Source organism: Lissotriton vulgaris, chromosome 9 (assembly GCF_964263255.1).
Source record: "Lissotriton vulgaris chromosome 9, aLisVul1.2, whole genome shotgun sequence".
Lineage (NCBI taxonomy): Eukaryota > Metazoa > Chordata > Amphibia > Caudata > Salamandridae > Lissotriton > Lissotriton vulgaris.
The window spans coordinates 568,404,971-568,430,579 of record NC_141697.1 but is presented as its reverse complement, the minus strand read 5'-3'; the positions used below and the strand labels follow the sequence as shown (position 1 = coordinate 568,430,579).

At 47.9% G+C, this 25,609-nt stretch overlaps 1 long non-coding RNA gene and 6 other non-coding genes across 8 annotated transcripts; all 7 read right to left on the bottom strand.

Moving 5' to 3' along the window:
- Positions 1-13,627: 13,627 nt before the first annotated feature.
- On the bottom strand, positions 13,628-20,538 carry LOC147691833 (uncharacterized). 2 transcript variants are annotated; one of them, XR_015299969.1, is made up of 7 exons: positions 20,376-20,538; positions 20,115-20,165; positions 19,235-19,282; positions 18,140-18,403; positions 17,913-17,947; positions 13,906-17,494; positions 13,628-13,733 (listed from the first exon to the last, which is right to left on the bottom strand). It is a non-coding gene; the product is annotated as an uncharacterized LOC147691833 (long non-coding RNA). The 2 variants fall into 2 exon arrangements; XR_015299968.1 differs by having other exon boundaries at positions 17,913-18,403.
- On the bottom strand, positions 13,805-13,874 carry LOC147691838 (small nucleolar RNA SNORD31). The gene has a single exon (XR_015300218.1). It is a non-coding gene; the product is annotated as a small nucleolar RNA SNORD31 (small nucleolar RNA).
- Positions 16,255-16,322, bottom strand: LOC147691837 (small nucleolar RNA SNORD31). The gene has a single exon (XR_015300214.1). It is a non-coding gene; the product is annotated as a small nucleolar RNA SNORD31 (small nucleolar RNA).
- Positions 16,715-16,839, bottom strand: LOC147691836 (small nucleolar RNA SNORD22). Its single transcript, XR_015300229.1, has one exon. It is a non-coding gene; the product is annotated as a small nucleolar RNA SNORD22 (small nucleolar RNA).
- On the bottom strand, positions 17,343-17,412 carry LOC147691835 (small nucleolar RNA SNORD30). Its single transcript, XR_015300232.1, has one exon. It is a non-coding gene; the product is annotated as a small nucleolar RNA SNORD30 (small nucleolar RNA).
- Positions 18,519-18,587, bottom strand: LOC147691834 (small nucleolar RNA SNORD27). The gene has a single exon (XR_015300226.1). It is a non-coding gene; the product is annotated as a small nucleolar RNA SNORD27 (small nucleolar RNA).
- On the bottom strand, positions 20,489-20,559 carry LOC147691832 (small nucleolar RNA SNORD26). Its single transcript, XR_015300235.1, has one exon. It is a non-coding gene; the product is annotated as a small nucleolar RNA SNORD26 (small nucleolar RNA).
- Between the last annotated feature and the right edge of the window lie 5,050 nt (positions 20,560-25,609).

Genomic DNA, 25,609 nt, shown 5'->3' with positions numbered 1-25,609 from the left:
AAAGTTTCTGGTAATGCTGGAAAAGAAACGTCTTGTTGTTGATTTAGTTGTTTTACAAATCACAAATGAACTCCTTCTGGAGTGAAAATACCTATTTACTAAATCGAGGATTGCATGTTTCAAACACGTTTTTTTCTGGAAACCAAATAAAGAAGTAAAGTTAGCTCGGTGGGAAGTTGTTTCTTAGACAAGGAATCATTATCTGGCCAAGACTGAATACATCTCAGAAATAAAGAAACCTCCCATAGGACTGAATACTGGGGTTTAGGAGGAGATGAAAATCTGATGTCTCGCAACAGGCTGTTCACCAGCAGGGCTGCTGGCAAATGGAGTGTGTCCAGTGGAGATAGTCAATCTGTAAGTTTATTGTTCTGTAAGACAGGATGTCAGACAACAAAGATGCAAGGGAATTAGTGACAGATTATATCGGCTGCCACGGGATCCACATTCCTTTCTATGCACCAGAATGACCATGTGTTCAAGGCTGATTTGTACCTTTAGTGAGTTGAGTCAGCCCAAACTTTATCAATGAGGTCTAAAGCCTGTTCTGGCATTTGCCAATGTCTCCTTCTAGCCAATCTCAACTGATGACGAATTTCCAATGGTGACCTTGACCCAGAGAATCCAGGAGGAGATTCAGAAACAGAGGCGGCACAACTGGAAGGACACCAGAGACTTGCAGACGGATTGGGAAGCAGCTCTATATTTTCCACAAAGGCAAAATCTAAATTAATTCTGCAGATTGTTTCCTGACTTGGAGGGCCCCTCTGAGACTCACAGAAAAGGGAGGAAAGGCATAGTTTTGACATTTTAACATCTGTAAGAAGGCACCAGCACCACGGGGTCCAGTCTCAAGATGTAGGGCAATAGTAATTGGTAAGTCAGACAAGAGATCCACATGACACAGACCATATGTGGGTATAATCTTGGAGAACAAAGACAGATCCAGTTTACACTCACTGAAATCCTTGAGTTGTAATTTCATTCTGCCTCTCCATTATGTTTGTCTGTCAAATGAAGAACTCACAGAAATGTTGCGAGTTAGGCAATAATGCCAAAAGTCTTTGAATCTGTACCGGAAGACAGGACTTCATTCCCCTCAGTCGGTTGACATATTGGACTGCTGTAATGATGTACATCTTCAGTAGAATACAGTTGTGGGCTTGAGGAGGTGAAAAGTAATGAATCACAAAACAACCTGCTAATAATTTGAGGCAGTTGAGCTCTAGAGAGAGTTCCTCTTTGGACCGTCTCACCCTTGTAGTCCGATTGACTCACTTGGCTCCCCATCCATAACCCCTCCCAGTCTATCACCACGTTTATAATAAGGTCACCAATGGCCCTTTCATTTCAAGCATCTGTGTGATCGAGCCACCACTGAAGTTCTTGCAGGACTACTGGGTCAGAGAAGCCTGGTCTGAGTATGCAAAGGCTTTTATGCAAGTGTTGTATTCTAAGACATTGCAAAGCTCGATAGTGAAGCGGCCCCCAAAAAATTGCTTATATAGAAGCCCATGGGCGTACTAGTCTTGCATGCCAGCAAAGAATGAGAGTCTCCTTTAGCGCTTTGTGAATTTCTTTTTGATGGCTCTGATTTTTTGGATGGGAAGGGCTAGGGGAACGTAGATGGTGTCTAGGTAGATTATCTGTTTTCAAGGGGTTAGATATAACTTGGGGTAGTTGATCACAAACCCAGCAGCTCTAGGAGAGCGATATGATACGAAAAACAATGGTCCTGAACTTAATTTCAAAGTGGAGTTGAATCACAGCTTACAATAATGTTTAAGCAAATTAATTACTGAGCCCTAACTCAGTTGGCTCGCAGCATTCATTACTGTAGTTCGCAGTTATAGGGAAAGGTTGCTCCAAGGGACCTTTCCCGGTTTCTCACTGCGAACTACAGTAATCAATATACTGTTAATAACTGGATAGAATAAAGACCATTTGCACTGAATTTAGTTTTGTGGTTGCTGCGCTTTTACCAAAAACTGTTTGTATTTGAATGCTGCGAGCCAACTGAGTTTGGGCTCAGTAAATAATTTGTTTAACCATTATTGTAAGCTGTGATGTAACTCCTCTTTGAAATTAAGTTCTGTAGTAGGGGATCTCAGTGTATAGTCATAATCTAGTGAATAGTCCCGCCCATGTGCGTGGACCCCGGAGCAATCAAAAATAATCTCTTAAAGTGTCGAAAAAATACAGAACTGCACAGACACTTAAGAGAGAATTTAAAGACAGATAATGCAGCCTATAACCAGGCTACACTGTCCAGTACTTCAAATAGAAATTCCACCAAAAAATCCACAAACAGCAAAGCCTGTCCAGATTTCCCTTGCCTTAGCAGCAAAAACTCTCTGGAATGATAGAGAGGAAGACATGGACAGACAAGCCCCATAGGCTGCCATTATGTGGCTCAAAACAGGATACTGTGCCTTTAAGAGAACTTTCCAGAACTTCACAGTATCCCAGAATGCCCTGCAGGTCCCTTTTACTTTCAGTTCTTTTTTCCGGCTCCTGCAAGCAGGACCCTGGAGCAATGAGCTCTCCCTTTTAAGGGTTTATTAAATAATTTTAGCACTTTTGAGTGTTTTCACACAACGTGTTTTGGTGCCCTCTTCCTTTTTAGGGCTCGCCCCTTTCCTATTCCACAGGAATAAGAAAAAGAGCCCTAATGCAGCTAAACCACAACTTCAGGCCAAGAGCTCTCCTCCAGAGGATTTTGGACAGTTCACGTGAATCACAATCACGTGACCTGCTTTTTTCGAAAGTTAAGTATCACTTTGGTGCCTTTCTCCTTGGTTCTTACACTGTTTTTTGTCGAATATGCCTGCATTATTCGATAAATGCCCAGAGTGCTCCAGGAAAAAGGCCAAATCGGATCCCCATGAGGTGTGTATCCTCTGCCTTCCATCTTCACATGTCCCAGAGGAGTGTGTGATCTGTCAAGGCTTCTCTGGCAGGACCCTGAAGGACAGAAAGAAGATCAGACTTCAGGGCCTCGAAGAAAGAAGACTGAAGGCACAAGGTGGGTCTGGAGGGGCTTCATCTGCCCATGCTGAGGCCTCAGGGGGGCTCCCCAGGGGCAGGAAGACCAGCAAGCTTCCCCATTCTCCATCTGGGTCGATTACACAGACTACGGCGTCGAGAGGGATGACTAGGGTCTGTTCCCCGTCGTCGGGGGCAAAACGACGTCTAAGGACCTTATAAAGCCACCATCGAAGTCTCCGGTGACCGTTTCGACGTAGTCGTCGAGTGATCGACGTCGAAAGGCCCAGTGTCGGCGCTCGCCGTTGAGGCAACACCGCCGCTCGCCGTCTGCGAAAAGGAGACGATCGTCGTCGAGGAGGTCCTAGTCTTCGAGGACTGGATCGCCGTCGAGGCACAGGCCGCTGTCGAGGCGAAGGTTCGCCCTCGAGGCGGAGAAGATCGCCGTCAAGGCACAGATTGCCGTCGAGGCACAGACTGTTGCCGTCGAGGCAGACTGGGTCGCCGTTGGGGCGTAGGCGTTCGAAGCCGAGGAGAAGACGCTCAACGTCAGGGGACCGACGGTCGCCGTCAGGTCGCCGTTCTTCTACGTCGAAGAAAGGTGGAGGAAGGCCTGATGCCAGGGGAGGTTCCCCCACATCCCAGGCTGGTGGAGATGGTGGTTCACCGGGCTCGGTGTACTCCGAAGTCTATACCCAGTCACAGAAGCAGGTTACGCCACCGCCCCCGAGGGGTCTCCTGCCGAGGAACCATACTCCTCCTCCGTTACCACCACCTCAGCCCGTACCTCGGTTGCCAGACAAGCCGCCTCCGATTCTTCAGAGGTCTACGTCACTGCCTAGGTTTCCGACTCCGCCCAAGGGGACTCCTAAACCGAAGGCTCCGCCGAACCTAAACCGTCCGCTCCTGTGGAACTGGAGGATAGACCAAGGCCGAGAAAGTCCCGATCACGCTTTGGAGCGTAAGATCGAGGAGTCGTCATAGATCCTCCACCAGATCGAGGCGTCGCCATAGGAGGCGGGGGTCTAGGTCCCGCACGGACTCCTCCAGGACCCATTCCTACTAGCCGACGTTATCGGACTCCCCTGGGACCAGGGTGTCTCCGGTGGACGACATTACCACATTCCAGGAGGTTCTCCTGAGGGGGGCTGCGAAATTGGACAAGAGACAAGAGGGAGGACTTCCAAGAGATCCTCAAGGAAGGGATGCTGGTGTCAAATCAGGTCATCAGCGCGGCTGCGGATGCCTCCCTGTTGGCTGCCCATGGTTACTGCCATGGAATCAATCAGCGGCAACATGCCTGGCTTGGTAGTTTAATCTGCCCTGTTCCCATGATGCTCTGGGCCAGAGAGACTGATTTGCATATAGCCAGGTTCTGAGCTGGGATGGTGCAGTGAGCTAAATAACGGTGATGGAATAAGCCCTGATCTTTGGACTGGGTAAGAGTGGTCTGCTTAATTCAGACACTGTTCATCACCACCCCCTTTTCTGAATCGTTTTTGGCCACAATAGGTGTGGCAGGGTATACTCAGACATGAGTCCCTTGCTCACTGCACCATCAGGATTCAAGCAAGCCGGGCCGACGACGGCTGAAATGCCAGAAACCGGTCCCCGGAAGCTTGTCTCCTTTCTGGTGAAGAATTGGCTTGGTAGTTTAGTCTGCCCTGTTCCCATGATGCACTGGGCCAGGACCAGACTGATTTGCATATAGCCAGGTTCTGAGCTGGGATGGTGCAGTGAGCTAAATAACTGTGATGGATCAAGCCCTGAACTTTGGACTAGGTAAGAGTGGTCTGCTTAATTCAGACACTGTGTTCATCACCACCCCCTTTTCTGAATGGCTCAGGCTCACGTCACTCAAGCCGGAGGCCCAGCAACGGGTAGCCAATCTGCCTTTTTCCGGAGACCCTTATGGCTGTGGGCTTGAGAAGCCCAAAGAGAAGAAGTCCTACAGGTCGTTCCAGCGATGGTTCAGTGCACAAGGAAAAGGACGGGGCAGTCTTCGGGACAGCAACAGCAGCAGTTCCGGAGACCCTTTCAGAAACGGCAAAAGGGTAGAGGGGGACAGCAGTCCTCTACCGCGAACAAGGGCCCGGCCGGGTCTCGACCCTGAGCGGTTACTTCCCCTTCATCCGTTACCCGCTCCGGTGGGGGGGAAGCATTCAATTTTTTCTGGCAGAGTGGAGAAAAATTACTCCGGACAAGTGGGTGCTGAATATTGTTTGCAATGGATACAGTCTTCGGTTCATCAGCCCGCCTCCAGCGATCCCTCTGGTCAGCTCACAGTATCAACTGCACGAGCTCCAGGCGGAGGCCGATATGCTGTTGAGGAAAAGGGCGATAGAAGACGTACCTCTGTCTCAAAGAGGAAGAGGTCTGTACTCCCAGTTTTTCCTGGTTCGCAAGAAGAACAAGAACGAGTTCAGGCCCATTCTGGACTTGCGGCAGGCAAACAAGTGGATTCGCAGAGAAAAGTTTTGCATGCTGTTGTTGCATCAGATTTATCCTCAGTTGCAACAGGGAGACTGGCTTTGTGCAATAGACCTACAGGATGCGTACTTCCATGTGCCCATTACATGCAAACACTGGAGGTTTCTGCGATTTCAAGTCGGCACCAATCACTATCAGTACACGGTGCTGCCATTCGGGCTGAAATCTGCGCCCAGAACATTCTCGAAGTGTATGGCAGTGGTAGCGGCACACCTAAGGAAGAACAAGGTGTTTGTCTACCCATACCTGGACGATTGGTTGATCAAGGCCTCCTTCTCGGAAAGCTCAAGCACACTTCCAGAAGATGTGCGTTCTCTTGAACATGTTGGGGTTGCACATCAACATGTCTAAGTCTGTCCCGATCCCGGTCCAGTGCATTCAGTACTTGGGAGCCACCATCAATACGCTGTCAGTAAGTGTGTCTCCTTCGGAGGAGCGACGGCGATCGATCCTTCGGAAGGCTCAGGCTCTTGTGACCGCTCCATCTAGAACAGTGAGGACGGTGTCTTCTCTACTGGGGTTGATGGCCTCTTGTATCTTCCTCACTCCTCATGCACGGCTACACATGAGACCTCTGCAGGAGCGCTTGGAGGACCAGTGGGACCAGAGGAAAGGATCTTGGGATGACAAGATACGAATGTCTCTGCATGCTCTTCAGTCTCTGAAGTGGTGGTGTTCAGCGGAGAATCTCCTCAGAGGGGTTCCCTTCCACAAGGACATTCCTACTCAGACGGATGCCTCTCTCCACGGCTGGTGAGCGCATTCGGGAGACTTACAGATTCAAGGAAGGTGGTCTCCGATGGTATCCACGTATCACATCAATTTCCTGGAACTCAGCTGTTCACTTGGCACTGAAGGCCTTTCACCCGTCCTTCCAGACCAACTCTCTGCTTGTACAGACGGACAATACGACCACAATGTATTACCTCAACAAGCAGGGGGGCTCGAGATCACGCACCCGGTCTCATGAGGCGCAGACGATCTGGAACTGGCTTCTGGCCAGAAGATTGACGATAACGGCTACCCATCTACCAGGTGTGCAGAATGTTCAGGCAGACGCACTGAGCAGACTGATTCAGGAAAACAACAAATGGGTCATAAACGACGAAGTACTAGGAGAAGTCTTCGAAAGGTGGGGGACTCCAGACGTAGATCTGTTCGCCACTGCCGAAAACAGCAAATGCCGAGACTTCGCCTCCAGGTACTACCAGCGAGAGACGCTGGGGAATGCACTATGGATCAACTGGTCGAACAGCTTTGTGTACGCTTTTCCACCCATTCCCCTGATTCCAGCGGTGCTCATCAAGCTGTCCCAGTCCAGGGCACGGATTATCCTGATTGCCCCGGAATGGCCCAGGCAGTGGTGGTTCACGGACCTGCTTCTCCGGTCTCTACTTCCGCACATACAGCTGCCGTGCAGGCCGGACCTTCTCTCGAAGTTCGGGGGGCAGATGTTGCACCCCAACCTCTCGTCTGAGTTTGGCGGCATGGCTCCTGAGATAGTGCAATATGGCCACTTGAATCTGCCCGAAAATTGCATGGACATACTGAAGGAGTCTAAGCGACGTTCCACTCGGACATCCTATGCTTACAAGTGGAAGAGGTTTTGTATCTGGTGTGCATCCAAGAACTTTGACCCGACGACGTGCAAGGAAGATGTCATCCTTCGGCTCGGTCTGGCCTTAATGTTCATTCCATTAAGGTTCATCTCGCTGCATTGACTGCCTACAGGAAAAGCCCTTCACAGACTTCCTTCTTCCAGATCCCTGTGACCAAAGATTTTTTGGAAGGCTTGAAGAAAGTGTTCCCTCGTGTCAGGCTTCCTTCGCCTTCATGGGAATTGAATGTGGTGCTGTCTAGATTGATGAAGGAGCCTTTTGAACCTATTCATAAGGCTTCGTTGCAGCACCTGTCCTGGAAGGCGGCGTTCCTCGTGGCCATTACATCAGCCCGCAGGGTGAGTGTAATTCAGGCGTTGTGTTGCCAAGAACCTTATACTGTATTTCATGCTGCTAAGGTTGTTATGCGTACTCACCCTAAATTTCTTCCCAAGGTTATTTCTGATTTTCATGTCAACCAAACTATAACTTTGCCTACGTTTTTTCAGAATCCTTCATCTCCAGCAGAAAGGTCCTTGCATTCCCTGGATTTAGGAGGGTGTTGACATTTTATCTGGATAAAACCAAAGCTATTTGTAGGTCAGACCAATTGTTCATCAATTATGGATCAGTCAGGATGGGTCTTGCTACCTCTAAGCAGTCCATCTCTAGGTGGATTGTGTCCTGCATACAACTGTTTTACCAGAAAGCTAATAAGAACTTAGGAGGTAAACCTAAGGCTCATTCCACCAGGGGAAAAGCTGCCACGACAGCTTTACTCCGTAATGTTCCGATTGCAGAGATCTGCAAGGCGGCCACTTGGAAGTCGGTTCATACATTTGCTAAGCATTACTATCTGGACACTGATGCCAGGGCAGATGCTCAGGTTGGGCAGGCTTCCCTGCGGAATTTGTTCGCACAATAGTGGTGTTGGTTTTTTTTCTGCCATTCTATTCACTAGATTATGACTATACACAGAGATCCCCTACTACAGAAGGAGTAGTTTGTCCTGTAACTCCAGTTCTGTAGTAGGGGTATCGCTGTTATAGTCATAAGCGCCCGCCCTCCTCCCCGGTGGAGAGAGATATTCATGTAAGGAATGCTACAGGTCTGGCGTGTTACGCCTTCAAAAAGAACTGAAAGTAAAAGGGACCTGCAGGGCATTCTGGGATACTGTGAAGTTCTGGAAAGTTCTCTTAAAGGCACAGTATCCTGTTTTGAGCCACATAATGGCAGCCTATGGGGCTTGTCTGTCCATGTCTTCCTCTCTATCATTCCAGAGGGTTTTTGCTGCTAAGGCAAGGTAAATCAGGACAGGCTTTGCTGTTTGTGGATTTTTGGGTGGAATTTCTAGTTGAAATACTGGACAGTGTAGCCTGGTTATAGGCTGCATTATCTGTCTTTAAATTCTCTCTTAAGTGTCTGTGCAGTTCTGCATTTTTTTCGACACTTTAAGAGATTATTTTTGATTGCTCCGGGGTCCACTCACATGGGCGGGACTATTCACTAGATTATGACTATAACAGAGATACCCCTACTACAGAACTGGAGTTACAGGACAGAAACTACTCCTTCAGGACCATTGTTTTTCGTACACAACTGAGGTCCGGGGCCACTGGGTCACCCCATTTTTGTAATGGCTCGGAGAGAGATAGTCAGGTCCAATTGTTGCTTGAATAGAATGGGATCTCAGAAGGCTCTAAATAGATGATCAAGTGACTGCCTCCGGCTCTCAAAAATTCTGTTACTTGCTTGAGCAACTTGGTAAAGCACAAAGGAGTTGAGGAGAGCCTGAAGGTGATTTGCCTCCATTAGACTAGTATGAAGCGTCTGAGGTGTGAAAATTGGGACTGTTAAGTAAGCACCCTTCAGTTCCAACCTGACCATGAAGTTGCCTTCTCCTAGGATGTCTATCAACAAATGTATCCCCTCTATTTTAAATGTCTATATGGGATCCATGTGTTGGAATCTTTGAGGATGATGACCAGGCATAACCGCTTCCTTTCTTGTCCACAAGGAGGGCATTCCTCATGTATTCTCTAGGGTGGGCAGTAGTAGTAGATATAATTTTTAAGAGCTGCTTGGGAAGTGTAAAGTGTAGCTGTTTTGTTAAAGACATCTAAACAAGGTGCATAAAACTTCAAATGGCCGTCTGAAGAACCCACACATCTGTCATGAAGCGGACTCCTGATGGAGACTTTAGCTGTCGGACAGTCCAGTAGCCCTGGATGTCACCATTTTAGTGGCACTGTGCCAGAGATGGGGTTGAGCCCTTCCAGCTGCCACGTTTCTGCTGCCACTAGGTAGCGTCTAAGCAGAAGACACCTCCCAGAAAGGTCCCCAAATGGACACAGAAGTACTGGACTACAATGCTGACTAATGCGGACCAGGGCGTGAGGTCAGAGACACAGCTAGAGAAGAAGAGATCCTTCCAGAAAAATTCTAAGGATAAATCAGAAGAGGACTGGGGGAGGAGGATAGCCATGAATGAAGGATGGGATGAGAACTAGCAAATCCCCAGGAAAGAACAGAAATTCAATCAGGAGTGCTGGAAAAAAGACAGGACTGTACAAAGCATTACAACGCAAGAAAAGAACCAACTTCCCTCCTGATATAGGCCAAAGGAACAGAAAATACTTAAGAGTCCATAATGGGTTGGGGAAAAGGTTATAGATTTCAGTACTGTGATGGCCATCTTGAAATGGGTAAAATAATATTATTCCTCAGAAAATCCTTACAAGGGATTCGGGGGGGGGTGGCATACCCTGATTGAGAGACGCATGAAGGTAAGTTTATGAGAGCGGTACAGCCTGCCGGCACGCACAGGCCTTCCAGGTCTGCGTGCGATATGCCTGTCCGAGTTAGCCTTGGGTGCTGACATCGGACTTGGGCAACAGAAGCAGTGCAACAGCATACTGCATTATTAGTTTCCATTTGTATAAGAAATGGTGGGTTCTGCCTAGTTCTAGAGGGATAGAAGGTGAGAGCCTTGCTTTAAAAAGAGGAGGCTGTAGATGGCACCATGCGCTGCCTCTAGCCTTGAGAGAAAGAAGGGGGATCCTTTTTGAGATTCATTTCAGGAGGCTCGCCATCCTGAGTGTCCTCTGAAGGAGGGTGCCTTGTACAAGAAGCAGCTGGTAGAGCGGACCCTACCTTTGTAAGCCCTGATAAAAAGGTAAGACTGGAAGACCTTTTGAAGAAATCCTCTGCTGACACAATGGACCTTAACCCCTTGCCCGTAATTCCGCTCCTGTGCGGCACATTCCGATCACGGGCGTGGTCATGACGGCCGGGAGCCATCAGCACACGAGCAGTGTGTGCCATGACAGCTCCCAGCATCATCAGCATGGAAGGGGTTAAGAATTACAAACCCATCTCTCTGCTCCCCTTCCCAGCTAAAGTCACAGAGAAATCCATCAACGCCTAACTCTCCAAATCTAAACAAACCACATCCTGGATCTCTACCAATTGGGCTTCAGAAGCGACCACAGCACCAAGACCGCTCTGCTCACTGCTACAGGCGACATCCGCACCCTCCAACGCAGCAAAACTGCTGCTCTCATCCTACGGGACCTCTCAGCAGCCTACTACACTCTCTGTGCAAGACTCCTTGACACTTGCTTCCATGACAATAGCCTAGAACTGATCCGCTCCTTCCTCATCGGCCGAACACAGACTTCCACCGTTCGACTCAGAACCTACAGAGATCAGCTGCAGTGTTTCAGGGATCCTCCCAGAGCTCCACCCTCTTCAACCTTTACATGGCCCGCTTACAGCCATTGTCAGAAGACAGACTACATTGTCTCCTATGCTGACACCCAGCTGATTTTCTCCCTCACAAACAAACCAACAGCCACCAAGAGCAACGTCCACAACAGGATCAAGACAGTCACCACCTGGATGAAGGACAGCGGACTTAAGCTTAACTCAGACAAGACCGAAGTACTCATCCTGGGCTCCACCCCCACCAACTCACAGATCACACACAAAACCTCGGCATCATCCTGGAGTCCTCGCTGTCAATAAACCACCTAATCAACGGTGTTTCATCCTTCTGCCTCCATTCGCACCACCTGCTTCTTAAGATCTTTAAGTGGATCTCCAGATTCCAGAAAAATGGTCACCTCTGCACTCTTCAGCAGCAGACTACTACAGCAACGCACTGTACACCAGCAACACCCAGACACTCCAAAGGAAACTGCAGAATATTCAGAAAGCCTCCACCAGACTAATCTTGAACATCCCACACCGCAGCCACATCACCGCCCCCCTGAAAGACCTTCACTGGCTGCCTGTCAAAGTATTACCTTCAAGCTCCTCACACATGCCTACAAAACCCTCCACAACACCGGACCTGCATACTCAACCACTGCTTCTCCTCCGCACCCACTAGACATCTCTGCTCCGCCCAACTGGCCTTGGCCACCATCCCACGGATCCGCAAGACCACGGCTGGAGGAAGATCCTTCTCCTAACTCACTGCGAAGACTTGGAACACCTTACCTCTTCACCTCAGGCGATCACCGTCAATGCCGCAATTCAGGAAGGACCTCAAGACCTGGCTCTTCAGATGAACAGACGTCCCGCTCCCCCATTCAGTGCCTTCAGACCCTTACCGGTGAGTAGTCGTGCTTTATAAGAAACCTGATTGATTTTAGCACAGATTGAGCTTTGTCTAAGGAAGTGGAAGTATTGACAAAACGTGCTACCTCTTTGCCAAAAGGGTCACAACATAATATGCCATCAGCTAAGGGCCTGCCTCCTTAACTGCAAATCCAAAACTATTCTGAAGAAAATTGTTCAAAGAACTGGGCAGTTTGCATTGCTTAAAAGGCAGAAGGGGTGTTGGGCCCAACCTGCTAAAAAAAAACTCCAGGTCGATGATGGTGCTGTTCTCCTCTTGCTGCAAAAGCTAAAGCTAAATCTAAAATTTTAGCAAAAGGGCCCGATATGTCGAACAGCTTATTCTGGCAAGCTTTCCATTATCCATTGCTGTACTTACAAATTTTGCTAAAAAGGTGGACAATTTAGGATTGATGTCAGCGATGATGGTTACTTTTCCCATAAGGAAAGGTCTGGGGTACTCTGCTTGAAGCAGATTATGGACTTCCTTGGGAAATGACTGCTTTGGATATAGGCCACATTATTCGTGAATGGGGTCCACTCCTAAGAGACTGACTTGAATATATACTAAGGATCAAAAGTACCTTTCCGGAGAGGATTGAATTTGGAAGCCACTGAGACCTTTCCCTGCATCAGGATTGTCATACTTCCTCGTTTTAAGGACTGGGAGCCAGTTACGTACATCCTCACTCATCGGATTTGTTAATATCTTGGACACTACACGCTCCAGTGCATCCTCCTCATTCTCATAGTCTGGCTGGTTAACTAGGATATTTAAATAAACCTCATTTCATTTTTCTAAACTTTCAGCTGAAGACTTTTTATTCTTAGCAGGAACTCGGTCTTCAGATCCAGAAGGCAACTGGGGAGGGCCCTGTTGGATTCCAACAAAAATGGTTTGCAGCTGTTGACCATTGGGAACCAGAGCAGCTGTTAGTCATGTGCACACTATTTTGTATCAATTGATCCAGTGCAGAACATTCAGAACCAAAATGAAATCTGTTATCGTGTGTCAAATCAACAGGAAAGTTTGACATGTTACTTTGAGATGTTTTGACAATTTCTCATTCTGGCTGAATATATTAAATCCCTAAATATTTGTAATATCTCCGTTTTATTGCTCTCTATGATAGTTCTCACATTTGCTACAGTAAGTAAGCAAGTAATATTCTTTATTTTATCGGTTGATTAAAACTATTACAAAAGATTTAAAAAAATTATAAACACTTTAAAAACAACAAATTGTTTCATTCCCATTTATAAATACAAATTCCGTCAAACTGTAAAATCAAACCGTAAAGGGAGTGGCAATTAACTTTGTAAATGAGTAATCAGTTACACATGACCCTAATAATTATTTTAGTCCCATGTATCTGTAAAGTGGTAAGTGCATAAACAAAGTGCACTATCCTGTCAACTCTGTAGGTCAGGTAGGGTTCATTTGCAGTCTTCTTTGTATCAAATTAGTATCCCTTGTAAAAAGTGGGCTATAACTCAAAGAAATCCATTAAAATACATATGTTTTAAACTTAGTTATCCAATTCTCGTGTGTATAACTCAGTTTGTACATCAAGAATTCTAGGAGTATACGTCGCTCAAACTAATGATACAAAGTCAAGAGCTGGATAGAAGTCTCCGAATTGATTACTACATTAATTAATACTCTCAATGTACCTATTACATCTGGAACCTTAGTCATTGTCGGCCCTTCTTTCAGCTTACAAGGAATAGTTCTTCATCAACTACAGGTTAACAATCAGGTATGCATGTATGTTTTAACAAGTTTTGTGCAGCCATATGGGAAGCCTATAGACCAGTACGGGGGCCGTACATTACATGTTAACTATAAACCCAGAATCAGGTGCAAACTGGTTATTAAATATTAAGAAGCACTAGAAATAAGTGGATGCAATACGAGATTACGAAGCTCCAATTTAAACACTTTAATATTCACAAAGCAGGTTCAGGACTACAGCAAAATGTAGGTTGTCATTTCCAACTGGCGGGCTTCACACCTGGCTTTGCAATCCAAATCTCCTAGAACGAAAACAGCATAAATCTGAATTAATTACCGTAAGACACGACATGTTTTCTGCATTATTCCAGTTTGAGCATCAGAGAACACCGTCAGTCACGGAATATTCAGACTGGGGCGGTATCAGGTTCATCATTTACTCAGACGCACATTGTATACTCGAGAACTTCTCACCTGGCAGAGCCCTGGGCAGCATCTAGACGAGGGATCACAGTCAGAGGTTGGCATGGCTGAAAGACCTGGGCAGAGAGAAGGGTACACGTGTTCTATACAAAGAAGTAATGGTGCAGTTACCTAGTCCTGCTGTACTAACATGCCTCCGCCCTCACCCACCGACAGCACAATACAGCACCCAGTTTTTCTACCACAAATGCGAAATAGGTTGCACATTCCATGAGCAAAAGGAGCATTTAATGTGGGACGTTAATCAACTGGGAGAAGCGGTATTAAACGAGGGCTTTGTGTTTAGCTGAAAGCAGAGCGGTTAGGGGTCAAGGAGGCTGATTTGCTGCAACCAGGGGCATTTGGCCGCAAGTGGGGATTTTATCCAGTCACCGGGTCTGGTGTGCGTTGAAGGCAGAGAACAGGCCGAGCACAATTTGTTCCCTTTTGTAGAGAACAAAAATATGTACTAAATGCCTACAAAACATGGCAAAAAAGGGGAGGCAGGGGAGTTCTTGAAACTCCCCCATTTTAGGATTACTTAGAATGCCAGCTGTCAAACTCAGCAGGCAGTGGTGGTAGACTACAAGAAAGGGACCTGCTGAACGTGGCTGTTGTGGCAGGTGGGGCTACATCCCCGGTATAACTTGGAAGAAGCCACACTAAAAGTAGGGGTGCATGTGCAGTACTAAGCGGGTCCACATCCCTCTTGGCCAGATTTCCTCGGAGAACGATGTTTCAAATGCTCCATCACTAACTCAGTGATCAATATAGAACCCCATTTGGAGGAATAGACCTAGTGTACCATCAATCCCTGGATTGATTACAGCGCTCCGACACCTTCGGGTAATGTTGGCGCTATATAAAATCGCATTAAATAAATTAGTACTGCTGGGGAAAGTGAGATATCTAGGAGGACGCAGCCTCAAATACCTGGGTCACTGCTTGACTAGATCCCAGCTGGAATCAACTGAGTCTTGTGCAGTGAACAAAAATCCCCCCTCCCAGGAAAAAAGGGGCTCTTAAATATGCTAAACTATTGGCAGAATCGGTTTAAACCACTGATAACCCACCTACACCTACCCACTGCATGCCCTCCATATGCCGTGGTATTGAGGTGTACCTCTTCTCTGCAGGAAGTACTTCACTGGCTCATGATAAATCGGGGGGGGGGGGTGTCTTTAATAATTCGAATCTTTTAAGAGCTTAATTGGGCACTGCTCAACTCAGACTGCAAAGGCTAGTTTTAGGAAACTTAAACTTGTGGCAGTCCTAAACCGTCTCAGCCACACTTTTTGAAAGTATATTCAGCCCTTTATTTTTTTCTATGAAACCCATTTGATTGGATCATTTTCATATTTGAAAGGAGGGAAGGTCTGCCCAGGGCGTAAACATTGTAACTTTTTGAAGCCCATTTTTATTAACGCTCTGGATTGACCAAAATCACGGGGCTTTTAGTCGAAACTGTAGCAGCTTGTGGGACTCTTTGAGACCATAATAGTATTGTCATGCTGCCTGTGCTGGCGTTGCAATAGAGACCCTGTTCAGTCAACAGAACACTGCCCTTCCAGTGTTAAAGCAGGCACAATGCATTTTTCCAAGTGTATATGCACATACATGCAATTTTTTTAACTCAGGGAAGCGAGTGCACGTGCTTTAGAAACAAGATAGCCCACACTACTTCAGCAAAAGAATGCTTTGGGATGAGCATGTGCGAGCTTCACGAAGCAACAGTGAGCGAGTGCAGCAGGCATATCTAAACTGCATCTGACCTGGTCAGCCAGCCCATCTGAACATGTGGCGATAGCCGAACAGCAGGAACCTGAATGCGATAGGCCAAACAAGGATTGCCAATTTAAGATGGTTTAATTTTAAGCTTAAATCGTGTAAACTAGGGTATGAAATGTATAAGTCTATATGATCTAATTTATACCAAAATAAAGGACTACAACAATCTAAACCCGCCGACATGGGCTCAGGTGTGAAATGTTTTAGGGGTATAAACCGGTTGTGCTGCACTGCTGGGGTGGTCTTAGAGGTACAAATAATAGAGTGATCTGGTAAAGGCAATTTAGAAGACACGCCACCTTCAGCAGCACGGCTCGTAAGAGCCAACCTCCCTCCCCGAAGAAAAGGCGCATAGAGTGTGAGGTCCTAGTCCACATCCGGCCCTCAGTGCCAATCTATACAATAGCCACTTACCCATTGCAGTTGTCGCTCTTTGACCGAGTACTTTCAAGTCCTGCCACAACGTGGGAGTTGAGGATTTCCAAACTGTAAGAAACAGGAGAAGGAGTTACAACCCACATCTCACGATTGCAGTAGATAACAGTACACTAGTTTAGCTTCAGTGCACTCGTTTAGCTTCAGAAAGTACCTATCAGTCACATAAATCCGACTGGGGCGGTAATGGGTTCATCACAAAGCTCACGGCAGGAAAATAAAGAGCTGCTCAGTGTTCAGCACCTCAAAAGCCACCTAACGCTTTGATCCCACTAGCATCCCCATCATGACATGTGCCTTACCTCTGCTCCTTACGAGTCAAGACGCTGCATCCCTGGACTGAATCCTGCAACAGAAAGACTCAGTAAATCAATGTATCAAGTCAACAAGACCCCAATTCACCCAGTTAACGACCACCCCCCACACTAATGTGCAGTCTTGTTTCCGTCTGAGGCCATCTTCAATGCACCACAGACCACACCAAAATCCCAATACTTCACAAATAACCGCAGTTTGGCTACATCATAAACACCAAGCACTACAACACAAGACTCAGCGGTACATGCCAGCTAAAGCTGAATTTGGACAGCTGAACCAAGTCTGTCAGACTGTTCCATCGGGAACAAGTTGTCCTCTTATCACACCGGCGGTGCCAGTGGGTTCACCTTTGCAGGTTCTGGCACCAGACAGGTAGTAAGACGTGTGAGGATTTCATCATCTCGACTGGTCCCCGCCGCACATGCAAGCCTACGCATCACACCCCCTTCTATAGTAGATTTAAGACGTGCTCACCTGAGAAACCCACGGAGAGGATAGACTGCACCTGTAAATCAAAAGGAAATACTTTACAAAAAATCCTTCGAAAAGAGGAGGGGCGAGGCAGGGAGAAGGGTCCCATCTAGTCAGGATAGCGACGAGAATTATCACAGCCAAGGCTCAAGGTATAGTGGTTACAAGTTCATCACCCCAAATGGGACTGCAGGCAACTGGGAAAGGGCAGGATTCAGATTGAATACATGAGGCACACTTTAGATAATTCGGTTGGGCGGGGGTGAAATGCGAGCTCTAGCATCCAGTAATTACCTGCAAAGCAGTTCATCCCAGACTAGGATCAGGATGCCGCTTCAATCTAAAAGACAAAGCAGGCACATTTAAAACACTGCCCCTTTAACTCGTCACCTGCATCGTACAGACGGATACACAACACTCCCAGAACCCCACACCCCAACTGTCAGAAAAACAAGGTCTCATCAGAATTTCAGCCGAACGAGATTCCATGAGTAAATCATCATATCAGTGCACATCCAAGACACCCACAGCGCGCCCCAGAAAACAACTTACCCTGTGACACTGCAAGAAGTCTGTCAGCCGTGGAGACCTATCGGGAAAGCAATGTGCATGGTGAGGTAGTGTGCAGCTAGAGCAAGAACATTTCCCCGCTCCTCAGCGTTGTCTCAGTTGTTCGGTACGTTTCACAAGGAATCAAAGTGAGCTAGTGTACTCATCACAGACAGCGCTTGGGAATGTAACCTGCATCAGAGTAGTGTACATCTGATCTAGGAAGGCCCCCTGGTACAGATCTTACCATATCCCTACTCCTTCCCTGTGGAAGGCTGGGTCCCAAAACATGCATGCTTGGTTCTTTACCGAAAAAGCAGAAGCACCACGCGAGTGGTACTAATAGCACAGCTACCTGGGAGGGGGCGGCAGTATAGGCCTCTACAACCTTTCCTTGTACCCAACCCAGCTAAAGAGATGCAGACCGTTCCCCACACTTCCAGAGTAGTAACCCATACCTTGAAAGGGGTCCGCTCAGCATTAGTACAGCCACCTACAAAGTAAAGACTGCATCAGTACCGGACTCACCAAGTAAACATTTGAAAAAAGGTGAGGGCAGTCAGATCAGGGCTTTGGTGACTTAGATGCCATAAGACCGAAGTCGTCCAGCTAGTAATGGGTTAACCCATATCATCCTCTCAGACTACCGCAGCCAGCCTAGAAGTAGTTTTAAAACGTAGTTTACCTGCCATGCTTGCTTCCTGGCGAGTCAAGACGGATCTGAAAGACAGACGCGCAGGTATAAGAGCATGTCGAAGAGTCACACCATCACATGCACCCTGACCGCTTTGCCACCATCAGAACTCCACCATGCTATGAGTGTTCTTCACAGAGGTTCAGACGAACGAGACTTAAAACATCATGTGGAGGTAAAGAAATATCAGACCCCTGTTCTCCCATCCTGACTGACGAGCACTTACCCGTTGAGTGTCATAGAGGGAGCCTCACCCTGGAGGGAAAAAAATACAAGTTGTTAGTCGTGTGAGCAGTACCAGCCAATAAGCATCCAAGTGGTTCTCTTGCGCATGACACCATTTTCTGGGCATCGCCCGCCCTTTCATTCTGTTCTCAGATTAAAGATGGCATCACCATACAGTCAGCCATATGCTTGTCTATAGAATTCATCACGGAACAGAACCCTTCAAGTGCATTAAATGTAGTAGAAAGAATTCTGGGCTACTGGTTTGGCCTCATAATTTAAAGTCAGTCACCGATTATACAGCACGTCAAACCCGACTAACAAATAGCACATAACTGGGTGCTGGAGATGGAATTCCCAAAAACCCGGCTCTCCTCGCTGCCATGTACGAAAAAGATCCACATTGAAGGAAATGTATTGCAGAACCAGTTCTACGAGGGGAGCTAAAAATAGTTACCTTTTATGTTATTCCTCATCTGCAGAGGAGAGGCCCGTGTGCTTTTAACTACTCAAAATGGTCAAAAACAACTTTGCTTTCACCCACGCAGCTCAAACCTCGACGCGTTGTTGAGACGCTGGACATAAATAGTTGCTCCCAATAGTACCTAATTTAAAAATGTCACAAGCGCGCCCACTCCAAAATTCTTTATTTGCAGAGGGCAAACCACAAAGCATGAAAACCCATGATATGGAGGTGCACCAACAAGCATGTAAACCCATGGTATGGAGGTGCACAAACAAGCATGTAAACCCATGGTATGGAGGTGCACAAACAAGCATGTAAACCCATGGTATGGAGGTGCACAAACGAGGTGCACAAACGAGCATGAAAACCCATGATATGGAGGTGCACAAACGTACCTGGAGAGTCAGCAGGGTTGTGTATCGCGCTTTCCAGCAGGACGAGGCCTGAAAGCAAAAAAATGGATGCATTAGTTTCGACACAACTAGTCCTACTCATAAACAGGACAACTAGCTCAGCGACAGGATACATCACCAAAGGTCTTGTTAATCGTCGCTTAAGGCACTTTAAACTACAGAGTGGTTTATTACTACATTCTAGGGAGTTAGTAGTGTGAACCAAGTGGTTCTCTTGCCCAGGACATTATTTTCTGGGCATCGCCTGCCCCTTCATTATTCTGTTCTAAGATCAAAGATGGCATCACTATACAGTCAGCCATATGCTTGTCTATAGAATTCATCACGGAACAGAACCTTTGTAGCGAGTGCATTAAACGCATAGAAGACTGAATTATGGGCTACTAGTTGGCGCAATAATTTAAAACCCATGATTACAGAACGTAAAACTGGACTAAGAAATGGCACACGACAGGGTGCTTCCGACATGCTGGCTCTCCTCGGTGCCATGTTTTATACAGATACGCATTTAATTAATTTGCTGCTGCAGAACCTGCCAAATTCTACGAGTGGAGCGCAGTTCTATTCCTCGTCTGAAAAGAAGCCATATATGCTTTAAACAACTAAAATGGTAAAAAAAAATAACGTTGCTTTTGAGCCACGCAGCGCAATCCTCTGCACGTAGTGTAAGACGCTTGACATAAGTAGTTCACCCTCTCGAGCACTACTAATGGTAAAGCTTCAGTTCACGTAATTGCTTAATAGTGTGGGGAACCCAACGGTACACCAATGTCAGAAGAGCGCAACCTCCTCACGAGACAAATCTTTATTAACCCCAGCGCTACCACCAAGTCCATCGTGCCATGAAGGTACACTAACTTACCTGCACAGTCAGCAGGGTTGTGTATCACGCTTTGCAGCAGGAGCGCGAGGCCTGAAAGAAAACATGGAAGCATAAGAGTTTCACCGACACAAATAGTCCTAATCTAAAAGCAGGGCAACTAGCTCAGCGTTAGGATACATCACAAAAGGTCAGCTATGTGCTTGTTAAACATCATTGCTAGACAGTCTTAAGGCATTTTACACTACCGAGTGACTACTACACTTTAGGACCACACCTCAAGTTGCTTGCAGATGAACATACCTGGTTGTAGCCGTTTCGACATGCGGCGAGTCATTCTAGGGGAGGGAAAAAAATCCAACGTTAGATGTGCTGGAAGGAAGCACATTAACATCTCGCACATGTGGTTAGGCTATGCTGCTCAGGATCTGGTAAAGAAGTCTCCACTGACAGTCAGAAAGAGAGAGTTCGGTTATCATCGTCGCAGCACTGCATGCCCCCCACCCCCATAAAAAATATGTATTTATTTATTTAAGAAGTTGTATAACTCTGGCTGGACCCAGCATATCAGAGCGCTTTACAAGGTGTTTCCATACAGGTACAGTGTGTATAAGTACAGACAATGGAATAATAAAAGAGCAAGTCCACATAGGATACATGACATCTAGATAAGAGTAAAAACAAATTGCTAGACATTATGATTAATACAAAATAGCGGTCACAGTTTGGCAGGAAGCCTCACTTAAGTATACAAAAGAAAACATGCAGGAGAACTGAGGGTCATGAGGAGGGGAGGTAAGGTGATCAGATAGAAGGAAAGGGAGTTGGCCAGGCGGGAGGTCACAAGTCATATGCGGAGCAGCTAGTCGGGGAGCAGATAGCCTGCGGTTATTGGCCAGCAACGTTAACTGTGAAACTGGCTTAAGACTTCATTAATTCTATGATCATTGCATTTAAACAGCTCTTACTACACCTGACGAGGGGTACAAGGACCCTAGGTAGTGTGTTAAATTTATAATCGTACCATTAATGGCGGTATTCTGCTCCATGACTAGAGGGAGGGGGGTAAGGAGTAGTTTCTATCCTGTAACTCCAGTTCTGTAGTAGGGGTATCTCTGTAATGTAATGGTGATACTTGTAAAGCGCACTGTTACCCCATCTCGGGGTGTCCTGGCGCTGAAGACCGCTGGGGAACCCGGCCTGGCTTTCCCTGCGAGATGGTCCCTTCTGGGTATCTCCAAGGTGAAACCAGGCATCCCCGGCGTCTCTGGGGGGCCATTGTAGAGATGAGGCAAGCTTAATGCCCAGAGTTGCCGAGTGTGATCCCTGGTTAGAGTAGGCACCGAGGCGAGAATTATCGAGTCCGTTGACCATGGTACACGACCCTGCCGCGTCGGGCATTGAACCCTGGTCCCGGGCCATTCTCTGCTTACGGGTCTGCCGCCTCTAACCAGTGAGCCACACCACTCCACTGTTATAGTCATAATCTAGTGAATAGTCCCGCCCATGTGCGCGGACCCCGGAGCAATCAAAAATAATCTCTTAAACTGTCAAAACATGCAGACCTGCATAGACACTTAAGAGAGAATTTAAAGACAGATAATGCAGCCTATATCCACAGGCTACACTGTCCAATACTTCAACTGGAAATTCCACAACAGCACAGCCTGTCCAGGGTTTTCCACAGAGAAAAACCTTGCTTTTAACAGCAAAACCCTCTGGAATGATAGAGAGGAAGGAGTGGACAGACAAGCCCCAGAGGCTGCCATTATGTGGCTCAAAACAGGATACTGGGCCTTTAAGAGAACTTTCCAGAAGCCTCACAGTATCCCAGAATGCAGTGCAGGTCCCTTTCACCTTCAGTTCTTTTTGAAGGCTCAACACGCCAGACCTGTAGCATTCCTTACATGAATATCTCTCTCCACCGGGGAGGAGGGCGGGCGCTTATGACTATAACAGAGATACCCCTACTACAGAACTGGAGTTACAGGACAGAAACTACTCCTTCTGTAGTAGGGGATCTCTGTGTATAGTCATAATCTAGTGAATAGAATGGCAAGCCCATCCCCACACCAAAGCGGCGGTGGAGAAACGAGAAATAACACCACTATTGAGCGAACAAATGTCGCAGCGAAGCCTGCCCAACCTGAGCATCTGCCCTGGTATCATTGCCCAGACAGTAATGCTTAGCCAAGGTATGGACCGTCTTCCAAGTGGCGGCCTTGCAGATTTCTGCAATCGGAACATTAAGCAGCAAAGCAGTCATGGCAGCTTTGCCCCTGTTGGAATGAGCCTTAGGTTTACCTCCTAAGGTCGTATTAGTCTGTTGGTAACACAATAGTGTACAGGACACAATCCACCTAGAGATGGACTGTTTTGAGGTAGCAAGACCGGTCCAGACTGATCCATAATTGACAAACAATTGATCTGAACCACGAATATCACTGGTTTTAGCCAGATAAAATTCCAACACCCTCCTAACATCCAGGGAATGTAGGGACCTTCCAGCTGGAGATGCCGGATTCTGAACGAACGTAGTCAAAGTTATTGTCCGGTTGACATGAAAACCAGAAATAACCTTAGGAAGACATTTAGGGTGAGTAAGCGTAACAACCTCAGCAGCATGAAATACAGTATAAGGTCCTTGGCAACAACGCCTGAATATCACTCCCCCTGCGGGCCGATGTGATGGCCACGAGGAACGCCGCCATCCAGGACAGATGCTGCAACAAAGCCCTTTGAACAGGTTCAAAAGGCTCCTACATCAATCTGGACAGCACCACATTCAGTTCCCATGAAGGAGAAGGAAGCCAGACAGGAGGGAATGCTTTCTTCCAGCCTTCCAAAAAAAAAAAATCTTTGATCACAGGGATCTGGAAGAAAGAAGTCTGAAGGGCATTTCCTGTAGGCAGTCAGCGCAGCAATATGAACCGTAATGGATTAGACATTAAAGCCCGACTGCGCCAGGCGTAGAAGATACAGAAGGAAGACATCTTCCTTACACGTCGAGAGGTCATGGTCCTTGGACTTGCACCAGATGCAAAAACTTCTTCCACTAGCAAGCAGAAGAAGTCCTAGTGGAAGGATGCTTAGCCTCCTTCAGTATGTCCATACAAACTTCTGGTAGATTCAAATGGCAATATCACACTATCTCAGGAGCCATGCAGCCAAACTCAAAAACGAGAGGTTGGGGTGCAACGTCTGCCCCCTGACCTTTGCGAGAAGGTCCGGCCTGCAAGGCCTCTGTATGAGAGGATGGAGAGACCGGTGAAGCAGGTCCGTGAACCACCACTATCTGGGCCATTCCAGGGCAAGCAGGATCATCCGCGCCCTGGACTGCGACAACTTGATGAACACCGCCAGAATCAAGGGAAAGGGTGGAAAGGCGCACAGAAAGCCGTTCAACCAGTTAATCCAGAACGCATTCCCCAGCTTCCCCACAGGCAGTACCTGGAGGCGAAGTCTCGGCATTCGCCGAAGACTTCTCCTAGTACTTCGTCGTTTATGACCCATTCGTGGCTTTCCTGAATCAGTCTGCTCAGCACGTCTGCCTGAACATTCTGCACACCTGGCAGATGGGTAGCCGTTAGAGTCAGTCGCCAGATCGCCCGCACCTCCCGCGACAGAGTGCGCGATCTCGAACCCCCCCTGCTTGTTGAGGTAATACATTGTGCTCAAATTGTCCGTCTGTACAAGCAGAGAGTTGGTCTGGAAGGACGGAAGAAACGCCTTCAATGCCAAGGGAACAGCTCTGAGTTCCCAGAAAATGATGCGATACGTGGACTCCCTTGGGGACCACGTTCCTTGTATCTGCAAGTCTCCGGAAAGCGCCCCCCCAGCCGTGGGGAGACGCACCCGTCACGACAGTCTGTGTGGAAATGTCCTTGTGAAAGGGAACCCCTCTTAGGAGATTCTCCGCTGAACACTACCACTTCAGAGACTGCAGAGCACGCAGAGACAGTCGTATCTTGTCGCCCAAGGATCCTTTCCTCTAATCCCACTGATCCTCCAAGCACTCCTGCAAAGGTCTCATGAGCAGCCGTGCGTGTGGCGTGAGGAATATACAAGAGGCCACCGACCCCAGTAGAGAAGACACCGTCTCCACTGCCGTAGATGGGGCGGTCACAAGAGCCTGAGCCTTCCCAAGGGGAGATAATCGACTCTCCTCCGAAGGAGACACGCTTGCTGACAGCGTATTGACTGAGGCTCCCAAGTACTGTATGCACTGGACCGGAATGGGGACAGACTTTGACATGTTGATGTGCAACCCCAGCTCGTTCCAGAGAACGCACGTCCTCTTGAAGTGCGCCTGAGCTTCCGAGAAGGAGGAGGCCCTGATCAACCAATCGTCCAGGCACGGTTAGAGAAGCCACCTCGTTTTTCCACAGGCGTGCAGCTACCACTGCCATGCACTCCGAGAATAGTCTGGGCGCAGACTTCAGCCCGACTGGCAGTACTGTGTACTGATAATGATGGGCGCAGACTTGGAATCGCAGGAACTTCCTGTGTGCAATGAGCACATAGGAGTATGCATCCCATAGATCTATGGCACCAAGCCAATCTCCCTGTTGCAGCGGAGTATAAACCTGATGCAACGACAGCATGCGAAACTCCTCTACTGCGAATCCACTTGTTTGCTTGTCGCAAATCCAGAATGGGCCTGAACTCGTTCCTGTCCTTCTCGTGAACCAGAAGAACCGGGAGTACAGACCTCTCCCCGTTTGAGACCGAGGTACGTCCTCCATCGCCCTTGTCCTAAACAGGATAACGGCCTCTGCTTAGAGCTCGCACCGCTGAAACCACGAGCCGACCAGAGGAAGTGCCGGAGGAGGGCCGATGAACCGAAGACTGACTTGGACCCAGCCGGCCTTTGTTCTCCGAGGAGCCACAAGCTCTCCCACGTATGCGCACAATATACTTGTAAAGCATTAAATGGCGGCCCGGGACCACCGGCAAATCCTGGGAGGAAAAACGCCGCTAGAAAGGGCAGAATGCCTCAGGCCGTTCTCCATGCCCCAAACCTACAGCCGTCCAAAAGTCTCCGATTCAGACTTCATGCGGGCCACTCACTACTCTCATGGCAACCCAAGGGTTGCCCAAAGAACGGGAGAGTAGAAGCACACTGCTGAGCCGCAGGCTGCAGAGACGTCAAGCGAATAAAAGTATGGCAACGTAGGACAAACCCACAATACCTGGGGGTCGGCAGGAGAGAAAAACTTCGCTCCGACACCGATGCCTAGATCCGAAACTATCAGGCCCATTAGACCACCTCTTGTAAGGCTTCCCTCCTGTCTCTCGGCAGAGGAACCACAAATCGGTGAAGAAACCCCCCCCACAGAGGGATCTCACAACAACGGTCCAACAACCGCGGGCCACAGCGCGAGATTCACATGCCGCCACCCCTGCGACCAAGTCAGGAGCACGGTCGGAGCCAGAACCTCCAGCCAAGCGGTAGTGGACGAAAGGTAAGTCCCGCCAACCAGTAAAGAGTCGGAGAGGGACTCCCCGTACTCATGGCAGACGCATCCCTGGCATCA